Source organism: Camelus bactrianus, chromosome 4 (genome assembly GCF_048773025.1).
Source record: "Camelus bactrianus isolate YW-2024 breed Bactrian camel chromosome 4, ASM4877302v1, whole genome shotgun sequence".
NCBI lineage: Eukaryota > Metazoa > Chordata > Mammalia > Artiodactyla > Camelidae > Camelus > Camelus bactrianus.
This window is the reverse complement of record NC_133542.1, coordinates 87,333,400-87,348,857: the sequence shown is the minus strand read 5'-3', so window position 1 is coordinate 87,348,857 and position 15,458 is coordinate 87,333,400. Positions and strand designations below refer to the sequence as shown.

General features: G+C 43.6%; 1 non-coding gene across 1 annotated transcript; it reads right to left on the bottom strand.

The window, feature by feature from the left end:
• Positions 1 to 1,105: 1,105 nt before the first annotated feature.
• On the bottom strand, positions 1,106 to 1,178 carry TRNAG-ACC (transfer RNA glycine (anticodon ACC)). Its single transcript has one exon. It is a non-coding gene; the product is annotated as a tRNA-Gly (tRNA).
• Positions 1,179 to 15,458: the final 14,280 nt, after the last annotated feature.

Genomic DNA, 15,458 nt, shown 5'->3' with positions numbered 1-15,458 from the left:
ATCTTGGTTTAGACCAGTTTTTTGCACTTGCGTTCAGATGTGAATTCCGATGGCGAGTCACATGAATTACACAGAGAAAGATCTCCATGGGGGTGAGATGACTCTGCCTATTCTCAGGGAGAGTGGCCGGCACGTGCTGCAGGCAGATGGTGTAACTACACTGGCTTCTCTGAAACACAAATCCCGCCGTGTTGCTCTCCTGCTTCAAACCTTGCCCTGCTTCCTTTTAACATTAATACATATTCATCAGGATCCTATGGGTAGCAAGACACAAAAACCTAACTTAAAAGGGTTGAGATGAAAAGGATGTTTCTTGGCTTATGGGGCTGAAAATTCCAAGGCGTGGGACGGATTCCAGATGGATCCGGGAGTTCACATATTACTGCCAAGAATTTGTCTATCTCAGGGTGGGGTCGGGAGCCAGGCAAAGTTGGGTGTCTGGGACGCAGGTTTTGAGGCACTGACTTGTGTAAGTGAGCTGACCCTGTTCTGGCAGGGTCCTGGGAGCCAGAGCCTGCTTGCGGGGCTGTGCCTTCTCATATTTGCACCTGAGGCATCTTGCTGGCCTCACCTGTCAAGGCCCTGAGCCACCTCCATCTCTCAGTTCTGGTTTTTGCATGACTTCTTTTTCTGGTGAGTGCTTCCCTTGCAGTGGCCGGAAGGTTCAAACATCATTCTATCCCTTTAGCAAACCTTCCCCTTTCCATTTATGCCACCCTCAAAACCCTTGTCTCGTAACTTCAGGCAGGAACAATTCCAGAATTTGGCTCTGATTAACCTGGGTGTGGCAGAATCATGTGAAACTATGTGCTCCCCTGGTTACTCCCTTTTCCTCCTGAGCATACAGCTGAACTATGTTTCCTAGGTCCCTCGCATCTAAGTTGGGTTATATAGAGTGATCTCCACGTCCCCTCCCTCTCCACTCATTGACTGGCTGGTACAGAAGGACTCAGCAGGTGGCTCCAGGGTCCCAGAGGACCCTGAGGTCCCAGGGTAAGACACAGCCATTGGTGAAAGGAGCCTGGATCACCAGTTGGAGTCATCATTTGGAGGAAACCATCCTGAAGAGACACCCAATCAGGAATAGATGCATTTTTTTTTTTAATGGAAGTACTGGGGATTGAACCCAGGACCTCATGCATGGTAAGCATGCACTCTACCACTGAGCTATACCCACCCACACCCCTGTTGGTTTCTTTGTGAAAGAGAAACCAAGCACTGAGACTTGGGGATGGTTGGTCCAAAGCTAGTGATTCTTGTCCTGTTTAATCCATTAGGTATGTGCTTGCTCCTGAATGCATTACTGTTGCCAGAAAGGATGGGGTATTCTGCCTGGCTAAGCCTGGGTCATGCAACCATCTTTGGAGCCCTGAGTTAGACAGAGCCCTGCCCCAAACCATACAGATGTACCACGGGGAAGGGGCATTTCTCCAGAGGACAGTCAAGCTGCTATTACCAGAAGAGGGAGGCAGGATGCTGGGAAGACAGAAAGACAAACAAACGAAGCCAGAAGTCCACTACAGACCTCCTAAAGCCCTTCAGGCCTGCCTCTGTAGCGTTGTTATAAGAATGCCCAAAATGGTGGGTCATTCATAATAAGTTACTGAAAACTATGAAACCTTCAAAGCAAGAATGGGCCTTAGTTCATCTGCAACCCCTAGCACAGTCCTTCCACCTGGTGGAAATATTCAGATGAATGAAGAAAGGAATTCAGTCCCATTGTCCAACTGTGAACTAGACTCACTTTTCCAGAGTGTGTCTACAGGGTGTCTAAATCTACTTCCTTACTCATATCATTAACTAAGTCAGAAAGTCAGAAAAATAGTCATCCCAAATGATTGGTGGCATCAATAATTCTGAACCATTTGTCTACTTTACACACCTCATTGTGTTGATAAAGCTGAAGGATAATTTTCAGATATAAGGTGCTTATCATTTATTTCATAACAAAGGCATTATGATGCCTTATTTATACCAAGAATGATATAACTCATTTGTGGAATCTAAAAGAAAAAAAAGAAAGGAAAAAGAAGACACTAATGAACTTATCTACAAAACGGAAACAGATTCACAGACGTAGTAAACAAACCTTTGGTTACCGGGGAGGGGAGAGGGGATGGGAAGGAATAAATTGGGAGTTCGAGAATTGTTAATATGAACTACTATATATAAAGTAGATTAAAAAAACAAATTTCTTCCGTGTAGCACAACTATATTCAATATCTTGTAGTACCTATAGTGAAAAATAATATGAAAATGAATACATGTGTGTGTATATATAGGACTGAAACACTACACTGTATGCCAGAAATTGACATTGTAACTGACTGTACTTCCTAAATGATTCATGTGTGCAAGTGTGTGTGTGTGTCGGGAAAAAACAAGCTGAAAAAAGATTTTAAAGTAAAAACATCTTTGTAGAAGTCAGATTTGTTCTTTGCTTTGTTTTTCGTTCCCTTCCGCATGGTTTGGGGGTCTCTGGAACACCAGTATCCAACACAGGGCTGAGATGCGGATGAAACTGTAAGCAAGGTCTCCGATTATATTGTGATCTTTCTTTCTCTCTTAAATAAAGATAATGTCCTCATTGTCTGGTTGAGACAGAAACTCCCCACCTCCCGATTTAAAAGGAAAAAAAGCAGCCCTGGCCAGGAGGTTTCTGAAGCCGCCATTGATAACATACAATGGCCTGTTCTTACGGGACGTTTCATGGCCCTTAAGTAAGGCACTGTTGTCTAATGCGATGAAAGAGTAAAAGACGGAAACAGAGAACCTGAGGGTTCATCGGCTCAGCTCGGTCCTGGCAGGGAACTGTGGGCACAAGCAGGAATCCATAAATCGCAGGCCAATTTTGTATCTTAATGAGGAGAAAAAGACAGACCTTCAAAGCAAGTATTTTCCAGCATCTGTGAGCTCCGGGGAGGGAGAGGGAGGAACGGAAAGGAGGGGGCACAAATGAGCACTGCCAGGAGCCGGAGCCAGAGCCAGAGCCCCAGGTGGCTTTGCCCCATCTCTCGTGAGCTCGCCGATGTCAGTCCTCAGTGTCCTGGCTGTAGCTGGGACCATTGTCCTGTTGCATAGAGGGAGGCACCCCGTGCAGATGCAGTATGCTGAGCTGTACTTGCTTAACTCCACACTGGAAAAATGAAGTTGCCACTTCCTGTCAGTTTGACCTAGGGTACAGTGGGCTGGATGATGCCCCCCCCCCAAAAAAAAAGCTTTGTCTATGTCCTAATCCCTGGAACTTGTGAATGGGACTTTATCTGGGGAAAGATCTTCTGCTGATGTGTTGCAGTGAAGGACCTTGATAAGAGAAGCTTGTCCTGAACTATCCAGGTGGGCCTGAAACACAATCATGTGTCCTCATAAGACAAACACACCAAGAATAGACACTCGAAGAAGAGGGGGAGGCTGTGTGATGGGAGAGGCAGAGACTGGAGTGGTGCAGCCACTAGCCAAGGAGCACCAGCAGCCTCCAGAGCTGTCGTCAAGGAATAAAACCTCCCCTTGAGCCCTGGAGGAAGTGCAGCCCTGACAACACCTTGATTTCAGCCTCCCGGCCTCTGGAACTGTAAGAGAATACATCGCTATTGTTTTAAGCCACCCAGTTTATAATAATTTGCTATGGTGACTCTAGGAAACTAAAACGTGTAAGGTTGTAGACGAAGCTATAAAATATAAGTATTGGTAGAAGTTATAGTACATCCATGTATTAGTGCTATTAAATTGTCCAGAGATGTTCCCATATCACAGAATGATTATCAGCCTGTGAGCCCCAATCCACTTAATTTCAAATGTATGATTAGGTGATGAGATCCTTGAAGATTCTTATCATCTTCTGGTGCCTCCTCCCAACCCCGGATGGAATTGGGAGCCAAGGAGGTGCCCAAGAAGTACTGTCTGATTTGTGTCACATCAGAGGAAGCAATCCACCCAGTGAGGAACTCCTTGGGAATGCAGAAAAGTGGCACTGCCTAGACCAGGAGAAGTGACCCTGTGGGACCCCAGCCTACCCTTCCTCTTCGTAGCTACTGAATTCTCAGGAAAGACCTACATGAGATCCAGGAACTTCAGGGTCACCTGAGAAGCACAGTTTCCCTGTAGCTTCTTTCAAGAGGAATTTCTGGTGTCCTCGAACTGGGTTGGAGGCCAAAGCCAAACTGACCAGATGAACCCACATGACAGAAACACATGGGATCAAGTTTCCAAAGTGACGTGCTCTGAGGGCGCATCAGGGTTGTGCCCACCAGGTCACGTTCTCATTGGTTTCCACCCAAACCTGAGTCATACTGCACCGTGAATTTGAGATGACTTCTGGTCCTTGTGGTGCCACCTCATTTCTTTCTAGAAATCCCTAGAAAGCTTCTAGAAGTTCCTAGGAAGTTTCTAGAAATATCTGGTTTGGATGGAAACATCCCAAGGTCCTCTCCTGGCTAGCTCTGGCTCACACCCTGCCCCCTGTCACAACACCTCCCTCCCAATCAGCATGACGACCATCTGCCCTTGAGGCTGAGAGGCCAAAACAAATATGATGATCTGCAGAGTGCTGACAGCACCCTTGGTGTCAGACAAGCAGGCAGCCCAAGCCTGTGCCAAGTCTGGTTCCCAAGGGACAGTGCAGAAGCTGCAAAAGGAGAGAGGAAGCTGTATGCATGTGAATGAGAATCGTACTTCCATCAGCTTCCGTTTCCCCTGCCTCAACTCAGCAATACAAGAAGCCACTAAAGAAGAAGTTTGGTAATTGTCCATTTGGCACTGTAGAGTCCCATTGCACCCAAATATGTGTAGGAATCAAACTCCCAAGTCTCTCATCTCTCTCATGGATGCAATTAGTCATTTATCCAAATGAGATTCTCTGTGCTGTGTGGCATGGCCACTTCTCCGCATCTTTAACATCACCACTCACCCCCTTCTCACTTGGAGCCTAGGCCAGCCAGGCTGCCTCCACACAGCAGGGTCATTCATTCTCAATGCTGAGACGCGTGCCTGGCAGCACTGTGGTCCCAGGATGGGGTAAGGTGGCTGTACTGCTGGCCGTCTCTGCACCGTGTCAGAGGACATCAGTGTACCGAGCCCACAAAGTTCAGCAGACCATGGAGAAAGATGTGAGCAGGCAGGATGAGCGCTTCTCTAGGAGAAAAGCACTGTTCGGGCATCACTCACAGATGAGTTCCTGGCAAGATACACAGCCTCACTTTACTTTCCAAAAGGAGCTGTGGTGAGGAAGGAATAATAAGATGACGTGTAAAAAGCGCACAGAAAAACGTATTCATCAGTAAGAGTCAGTGTGGCCACTGTTATAAATCCTTGTCTTTATATTACTGGTCTCCTCTTTTTATTTTTCTTAAAAACGTGGACAGATTGCCATATATAATGCAATATAGCATAACTCATCTGGGAAGCATTTGCTAATCCTCCTCTTTCAGCCAAATGGTTCCCCCAGATGGACTTGGAACCGAGAGGCAGATCCAGTATTGACTGTGCCAAATGAAGAAATGGAAAGAGATCTGAAAGGTGGGAACTTTGAATGGAAAATTTCCCCCTCTCCCTACTTTCCAACCTGGGTTCTGCTCAGAAGTGTTAGAGAGCTCTGAAATTCCATGGTGGGAGAGCAGGGTTTCAAATGGAAACTTTTCTTTCAAATGCCAAGGGCCTCTCGTCTCTAGGATAACGTTCTGTTTTCTCTTTTTTGAATTCTCTGGTTTCTTCCTTTCCTTTGCTGAACTTTTTTTCCAGCCAGCTTACGAGTATTTATCTATTGTAATGGACACATTTGGGTTTGGAGTTTCTACAGGTTTTTGTGGGCCTGTAAAATGAGGTGAAGTCTTGTATTTTGTAAAATTATATCAATACATCCCACAAGAATTTAAAGGGTGGAGGTTGGGAGAGGGAAGGCTGGCCACGGTCACGGTCAAGGTCATTCCCGAGGGTTATGGTCGGCCCCAGTGCTTCCGGCCCTTGTCCACTTCTGGGATATTGGGCCTTAGTAAACAGCCAGTCATCCTGGGACACTTCTTTTTCAACATTTCAACTAGGTTTGATTTTCACGTGATTTTGTTTCTTGAATTCAGCATTTACTGCAAGTTGTCCGAGTTGTCCACATTGGTGCTGTGGAAGGGGTAGTCCCTTTGTTTGTGTAGATGGTTCTTTGATGGGTTTTGTGGGATAATTAATGCAGTTGAATATTATGTAGGCATGTGATTTCAGAGTAGCTGGTCTCACACAAAAGGGCATTGCTGGGTAGCATGAGAGAAACAGGAAATCTTGTCTCAAAGTTGGCACTGGTGTCCAACTCATAAGACTGATTCACTGAAAGCATATCCATGACATGCCAATCCCTGTGGCCGCGGGAGAAGGTCTGCTTCAACTCCTGGGTTCTGATACATGACCGTTTGCAACTTCGCAAGGGAAATGACCTGGATGCAATGGTGATCTTCAAAGTGATCACTAGGCAGTTATTCTGGTGACCACATAAGGGAAAGTCTCCCAGACCAAACTAACACCCGTGCATCACACCATTTATTAAATCAATTAAAAATATACAGCTAATTTACAGTAGCTAAGACATGGAAGCAGCCTAAATGTCCACTGACAGATGACTGGATTAAGAAGATGTGATACAATGGAATACTTCTCAGCTGTTAAAAAAAAAGAAGAAAATAATGCCATTTGCAGCAACATGGATGGACCTGGAGATCATCATACTAAGTGAAGTAAACCAGAAAGAGAAAGAAAAATACCACATGATATCACTTACGTGTGGAATCTTAAAAAATGACACAAACGAACTTATTTACAAAACAGAAACAGACTCACAGACGTAGAAAACAAACTGTGGTTACCAGGGGTGAAGGCGGGGGATAAACTGGGAGTTTGGGATTTGCAGATACTAACTACTATATATAAAATAGACAAACAACAGTGTCCTACTGCATAGCGCAGGGAACTGTATTCAATACCTTGTAATGACCTATAATGAAAAAGAATATAAAAAGGAAGCTGTGTGTATGTAACTGAGTCACCATGCTGTACACTAGAAATTAACACAACATTGTAAGCCAGCTATACTTTAATTTAAAAAATGAAAAATAAAATAAATTAAATTAAAAAATAAAATATGCAGCCAGGAGCAAGAGACAGGGTGAGAATTTAAGACACATATTACAGTGAAGGGTGGAAGGACCACACTCCCAGAATCCTCCGTTATGCAACGTTCGTGCTTTGTAAGAAACCAGATCCCCACCCCCCGGCAAAGTGATGCTTCCTGGGCTCCTCCATCCCCTCCGAGAGTCGCCGAAACACCCTGTTCCCTGCCCCCTCTTCCTCATCCTTTCTATTAAATGAGATATTTGTGTTTTAAATAAAAGCCACTGTTGACCTATCACTAGTGGAAAAGAATCAGAGTGCATGCATTCCTCATGTAATAAGAAATAAATCCCTTAAGCCTATAATTTGTTCCTACTGGTGTAGAATTTTGAAGTCCAAGAATGCATCTGCCGTGGAGGAGGTTAATTCTGGGGCCGCTGCCTCTGCCGTGATGTATGTGGCCATTGTTCGTGACCGAGGAGTGGTCCGGAGGGGATCAGTGCTCTGTTCTCATAATGAACCTTATGTTTCTGAACACAGGTGCGTTTGGATTGTAGACAGCTGTGTCATTAAACGGGCCGGGGGAGAAATTGCACAAGGGCAACTCAGAAACGGACCCCGTGGAAATGCAGATGGCTATTATTGTAGTGGCTCTTGTCAACGCCATCAATGTGTCTTCGCTGACGTCTCATGGTACAGAGATAACGGTGAGGCGTCCAGGCGACTCACCACCATGTTTTCAACATGCCGCCTTTCACGAAGGGGTGGGGGGGACTCTTGCTAGAATTCACCCTATTGTCATCCTCCTGAAAGGAGTTGTCAGAGAGCCCCTAACTCCATCCTGCAATCATTCCAATCTGCTTTTCACTCCAACTTGCATTTCATCTCTGCTATTTGATGCGTAAGAATGAAAGCGCTCCTGGGAAATGCTTGTTCCCAATGGCTCTGATGAGACAGATGTCCTGGGAAACTATCAGAACTGAGCAGGGCAAAGAAAGGAGGGCTATCTGATGACTCATGGGTGCCACCCCCACTAATTCAGCGTCTGTGTGACCTGCATCTCAGCCCCAGGATTTCTGTAAGTCAAACATTTCCAGGTAGGCAGGACAACGCAACTCTTACCACAACCAATATTCTTGGTGATTTTACAGACACATACGTGCTGGGAAAATTTTGTAGTTAGTCATGTGACATCATTAGCAATCATTTCATCATCTCTATCATTTGCACATGTCTCACCTTAATGAAGATTTTAAAACATTATGACACAAGTCTACTCCAGTATCAGTAAACAAAGTTAGTTTTAAAAAGGGATCTTAGGTGGCTCCACTTGGCTAAAACTGTTTCCTAGTTTTTTCACTAAGTGTAAAACTCTGAGTGAAGTTGTAAATGCCGTGATGGGGTTTGGCTCAGACTTTGAGCTGGAGCCACCACGCCTGTTCATCTGATGTAACAAAACAGAGTTCCCCGAGAAGTCGGGTGATGTTTCAAGCACACACAGGGAGGGAGGCAGCTGTGAAGCCAGGCTGAGGATCCAATCTCCTGACTCCAAGTCTATTCTTGGTACTGAACCATGTGTGTCAGTCTGGGTGCAATCGGGGCAGAGCCACCATGAGTGATACGGGTAAGGGATTTGTTACAGAGACAAGACTCTCCGCAAAGGCAGGAGCTGGGGAAGGAGGCTTTACGAGGGCATTGCTCTGTATCTGACTTGGGTTTGGCGAGTCAGCAGGACTTGACGTTGGGAAGAAGAGCTAGATGTCAAGTGCAAACTGAAATCCACAAAGACAAACTCCTACCCGCACCTCTCTCCCCACCTCCAACCTCAACAGCGTGGGTGACTTGCGGGAAGAAGCTGGCAGCCTTCACCACCAAGCCACACGTGCCTCTGCTCCAGCCCGCAGGAGAGGGGAAGGAGGAGGCCGGCAGGAGCTGAGGCATCTGAGGTCCAGCTGCCTCCTCCAGACGCCACGGAGAACAAGCAGGTGCGCGCCCACGCGTGGAACTGCACTGGGCGCCCTGCGGTGACCCGGGCGCAGTGGCCCTTACCTTACTGCCGCCCTCCACATCACACAGAAATATCTCTTGCGGCAACTCTAACCCAGAACCAGCTTAACTAAATAAAAAGCCACCGCACCACGTTATAGCCTGTCAGCGTATTTGCAGATGCCTTTCATTTTTCTTTATGACACCAAATACGAAATAATTCAAATATACAAGAGAACAGTAATAGAGAAACTTATCGTGGTTTCCTTTATGGAATTATGTGTTTTCTGCCACTTTGAGTACTCGACTGCTTTGCATCTTTTTTTTTTTCACCATGTGCTTATTGAGATGATTTAAAATTACTGGCCTCTTTGTATATTACTTATGTATGAAAATTTGAGTCTATTGGTTAGACTTGCAGCAATAACAGGGCCTCTAACATCAAGTGCATCATGTAAATGAGGATGAGACAAACTTCAGGATCTATTTGGCATTACTGTCTGTACAACTATGTGCTTATATATTTATGTATCTAGGTAGTTATGCTAGCATTGTTTATCTATCATCTATTTATCTAAGCAGGCAGTACTGGAGAGATGGAAGAACAGGTCTGATGAGCACACAGGCAGATATCTAAAAACTGAGAGCTGAGAGACTGAAATATTGGTGTCGTAACCTCTGCGTAATGGTTTCAACTACCGAACACCTGTCACTTATCCAAAAGTCAGAAAGAATTGACAGTTGTCAGCTGTTCCTTCACTTTGGCTCCTTGAAATGACTGAGACAGTTATAGATGGGAAATGCAGGAGCAGTTTAAAAGAAAAAAAATCTAACCACACATGGGCATGAAGAACTTGTTAAGTTCGCAGACTCTCAACTTCTGCTTCTCCGCGCGCCTCTTAGGTTCTGTAGCTTGTTTCCCTTCTCAGAGCCAAGCCCAGCAATGCTTCTTTCCTCTGTTTGCACTTTCAAAGGGAAAAAATAAAGTTCCGACTGCAGGGAAATAGCTCAACAAAGACATACAGCTAAGTAAAGACACTGAGATAATAACCTGGGATTATAAATCAACTTTCTGGGCTTTACCACCAAACCCGGGGGGGGGGGGGGGGGAGTGAGGCAAATGGTTTCCAAACACTTGATAAAATATAGAGGGTGTTTGGGGTAGAAAGAGCTTTGGTTTTGGATCTAGAAGAGCTGGATGCAATCCAGTTATCCGTGTGTGCCCTCTTTAGCACTATTTAACGTATTAGCACTTATGTTTCTTCTTCTGCAAAATGGCTCTGGTCTTATTTGCTTCCCCGAGAAGTTCTGGGGTTGGATGAGATAACTTCTATGCCCACCTGCTACCTTCCTTTACCTAAGACCTTCACCCGCACTGACTCCGTCCACCGCATATGACCCATATGTACAAGTGGGATTACCACGAGTGAGGTCACATTATTTTTAAATGTTAGCAAATTAGGCTTTAGGAGGTAAGTGGAAATGTTGAAAGAGCTTATTTCTTAGTCTGACAACCACTGTTTATTTTGCTTAATCGAAATAACTGAAGCAGCTGATTTTTCCTCCAGCAGGAAAAATTGTGAAAGATTTTTGAAATGGGCAAAAAAGCAAAAAAATGGTGAAAAGACTTTGAAATGAGCAAAAAAAAAAAAAAAACACTGGGGCTCTGGCTAGCATACCCTTCTGGGTTATCTATGTCTTTTATTGTCTTCAAGCTGTTTTACATCTCTGTAATCTGTAGGTAATTGATGCTAATGCAAATGATTCTTGTCGACAGACAAACAAGCCTAGTCTCCTTCGTCACGGTACTTATGTTCTATAAAGTGGCCGTGAACACTGAATTAGTGAATATGGAACCACGGCTTTTAGGGAAAATACAAAGGTAGGCTCCTGGGAGCCTTTGGTCACAACATTTTCATCAACCAATCAATACATCACCTTGATTGATCTGTGCTTCTGTTAAAAACACCTTCTTTAATTATGTGTTGTTCCGGTAATGTTTAATCCATGGTCAACGGCATGATAGCTCAAGCCTGAATGAAGTTTTCTAACTCATGTATTTCAGTAAGTAGGCGAATATGCAAATACTAAATCAGCAAATGATGAGAACTGACTATATTGTGTCTAGCGGATGAGTGACTGATTTATGTCTCCACTTTCCCACCACGGAAGGCAACAGTTTTGCAACTATTATGCAATTTATTTTGGCCATTCTTGACCACTTATGAACTATTAAAAGATAAACTGGGGCACATTAAAATTTATAAGCGTTTATTTGAACAAACAGCGACTCCAAGCAAAAGTGGTTGGAGCGACTGCACCAGCAGGACCTAGGGGAGAGGCTTTTATAGAGAAGACTCAGAAACAGAGGGAAAATCATGTGATTGGCTGTAGGTTAATCGGTTGCCTTATTTGGGAAAGCCTAGAGGCTGCGTGCAATTGGCTGTTTTTAAGTTTCAGTTTCTTCCCTTTGAGGCATTTCAAGGAATTGACTCTGGCTGAGAGTCCTGTTTGCTTATGTAGGTGGCAAAGGCAATGGGGCCACCTCAGTCTAATGGTCTCGCATTAAATTACTTTAACGATGCCACTTGTGCCCACAATTTCCTTCTAACTGGTTGCAATATATTACTGGTTCTCTCATTAATGAAGAGTTACACACAAATCTTAGCCATGTGTTCTTTTAAATTTGATCTGAGGGTCACGATTTTACCTTTAAATATTCTTTAACATTTGAAAAATAGTTCAGACTGAATTACCATCTTCAACTTGGGCTTTTTTTTAAATTGAAGTATAGTTGATCTACAGTGGTGGTTAGTTTCTGGTGTACGGCACAGTGATTCAGTTATACATAGACATATATAGGTATATATTCTTTTCTACATTCTTCATCATTATAGATTATTACACGATATTGACGATAGTTCCCTGTCAACTTGGGCAGTTTTATGCAATTCTATGAGCCCACCTTCTCAGAGAACCCATCAGAACATGACACTCAATGAGTCACGATTCCCCTTAAGGAGTCTTGTATTTGCCGTTTATGGATTCAGGATGTGAAAAAGTGCTTTTACAGCGTAAAGCCTCATGCACATTAGTATCTTATTTAATCTTGACCGTCTGGGAGGAGTTACTATTTGCTCTATTTAAGGCCGAGGAAATTCACATTCAGGGAGCTTCTGGGACTTGCTCGAGGTCACACGTGTAGAAAAATTTAGTTGACTCTTGTCAAGAGCTGAGAGGCAGGAGTTTAACAAGCATCAGATTCAGCGCCCTTTGCCCTTCGTGTCAGTGATTCAGACATCCATCCCAAACTCCATGGGGGTTAGAAGCCTCTCCCACTTTTCTGCACTTGAGGTCTGTTCTTGAGCCTTGTTTTGCAGATATGGAAATGGGTGTGTTAGGGGAGGCGGGGGGGGGGCATTAAAAAGTATCTCTCCTGACCTGCTTAATTTACAATGGAAAGGGTAGAAAGTTACTGGAAGATAAGAAAACGATGGATTCTTACCCAGCGCTAGTAAAAGGAGCAGGGAAAGGAACCCGAGAAGCCTGGGTTGAGTGTTGGTGATGGGCTGGGAGTCCGAAGGGAGAAGGGGGCGGGCAAAGGGCAGTTTTCCTGAGGTGCTGGGTGGGGCTTTGAGAAGACAGGAGAGAGAGGTCTTGCATTCTGCTGAGTTTGGCAGACTTCAGTAAAGCTCTAAAATACGTTTAGGGGGGAGGTATTGGACCTTTTTTTAAGGACAAGCACCTTGCTCAAGGCCCGAAGGGGCCTCGTTTTGTCTGAGTGAGCATTATTACTTTGCTATGAGTGGAGGCTGCCTGTAAGAAAAGCTGAGGGAACTCTGGCCCAAGATTCCAAATTAGGTTTAAGCAACAGCAAGATGTTGGCCACGGACTCTGAACTCTGTCTCCAAGCACCACTGGATCAGCTAATGATTATTTTTTGTCGACGGTCCTAGAATAATCTCTCCAGACAATAACTGAGAGGAAAGCACACTTCATTGGCTGTTAGCAGAGATTTTTATGTTACAAGCACTCAGCTTGGTCTTAGAGAAAAAGGAACAAGACAACAGCTCTTAATACGCGGAGGAAAACTTAGGTTCTATTCTTAGTTTTTAAAAAGCCTGAGGCGAAGCACGTCTGGGAAGGTACTTTCTTAAGGTTTCTGGCAGTAAAAATGGTTGCTTTCATCAGGTAGGAGCCGCGAAAGATCTCAACTTTTCATCCTTCACAATACGTGTATGTCCTCCTCTCTTCCTCATTTCCACATTGGAGCCTTCTTCTAGTCTTTGTGACATGACAAGCACATGGTAGGTCAGTCAGAAAAGTCAGTTGTTATAAAGACTCACTAAAAAGTGATGCACTTTGTATAATGGACTTTAATTTGAAACATACATATTTACCATTATTTGCCGAGATCTGCTACAGGAGCAAGGATTGTTCTTTTTATTTAACTAATTAATTAATCTAGTTTTTTTCTGGTGTGCAGCATAATGTTTCACTCATATATATACATACATATATTCATTTTCATATTCTTTTTCATTATAGGTTACTACAAGATATTGAATATAGTTCCCTGGGCTATACAGAAGGACCTTGTTATCCATTTTATATATAGCATTTAGTATTTGCAAATCTCAGACTCCCAATTTATCCCTTCCAATCCTCCTTCCCCCTTGTAACCAGAATTTTGTTTTCTAAGTCTGTGAGTCTGCTTCTGTTTTGTAAATAACTTCATTTGTGTCTTTTTTTCCTTCTTTTTAGATTGCACATATGAGTGATATCATATGGTATTTTTCTTTCTCTTTCTAGCTCATTTCACTTAGAATGACATTCTCCAGGTCCATTCATGCTGCTGCAAATGGCATTATTTTATTATTTTTTATGGCTGAGTAGTATTCCATTGTGTAAATATACCACAACTTCTTTATCTAGTCATCTGTTGATGGACATTTAGGTTGCTTCCATGTCTTGGCTATTGTAAATAGTGCTGCTATGAACATTGAGGTGCACATATCTTTTCAAATTAGAGTTCTCTCTGGATATATGCCCAGGAGTGGGATTGCTGGATCATACGGTAACTTTATTTTGTTTAGTTTCTTTTTTTTTTTTTCCCCTTTCTTTAGTGCCCGCTTCTGTGAGAGCCCCTACAGCTAGAAAGTCTCTCAAATCAAAGCTGTTGAGCTGAGGGAAAGCCAAATGGACCCAACATTCCCGCCTGGGAAAACCCACTGTGCTTGAAGGAGGGAGGCTTCTGTTATTTCTGGAAGTCGGCGCGCAGCACAGGGGAGAGCCTGCGTAGACTTTGGTTCAGTCAGTGCACGTCATCTGGGGTAATTCACCTGAATAATGGTAATTAGCATGGATAATTGACTTACGGGCTTATGGGCCAAGAAGATATTTGTTTATCGCATATGCGTATCTTTTCTCCTTCAGGTTTTTGGAAATATGAGTATAGAATTAGTACTCTGAGGAAAGCCGAGGCTCTTCCGCCCCGACAGCATGGCCCCCTCTCCACCCTTCCTGTCTCTCCCCTTCTCTCTCTTCCCTTAAATCAGCCACTCCATGAACTGAAGTGGATTTGGAGTCTTCATTCAATGCTTTAAAAAAATATTTAGGCTCCCTGTTTTTAATTTTAAAATCAGTTGAGCATGACATTTCGGATATCTTTCTCTTACAAAAACAAAACAGAAGAAAAAACTGAATTAAGTGTCTTTTCTCTTCCCACGTGGTTGTGATTTTCTTTTAAAGCAGGTCTGTTGCTCTTAATAGAAAACTTCCCCAATTCCTGTTAAAAAAAAAAAAAAAAAAAAAAAGAATGTTCCCAACGTGACCATCTAATGCAGCCCAGAAAAACAGACAGTGAAAAGCTATATATGTAACTTTAAACTTTCTAGTAGCCACAGTTTCAAAAGGAAAAATGGGTGAAATTAATTTAGTGATATATTTATTTAACAAAATACAATCAAAATATTATTATTTCCACATGTAATCGATATTGAAAATTATTAACGAGATATTTCGCCTTTTCTGTAGAATTACGCCTTTGAGATGCAAGGTGTGTTTTGCACGTACAGTGCACCTCACGTTTCAGGTGCTCATTAGCCACGGGTGACGAACAGGGACTTTGTGGAGCATCATTGGTCCAAGGGTCCTTTCTTACGTGCTGACACCTAACTTTTCTTTGACTTCCATTTGTTGTTGTGTTTTCAAGAAGAGACGCCATTTAGAGTCTAAGTCTTCGGTCAGATGGAAAACTTTCATTCCAGTTCCCGTGAGATGTGGAATTCGGTCAAGCAACAGCTGTTTGAGTTACGCTGCTTATTCCTTCCCGAGCAGAATGTCAGTTGGTATAGACAGTGAGCAGAGCATAGAAACAAAATTAC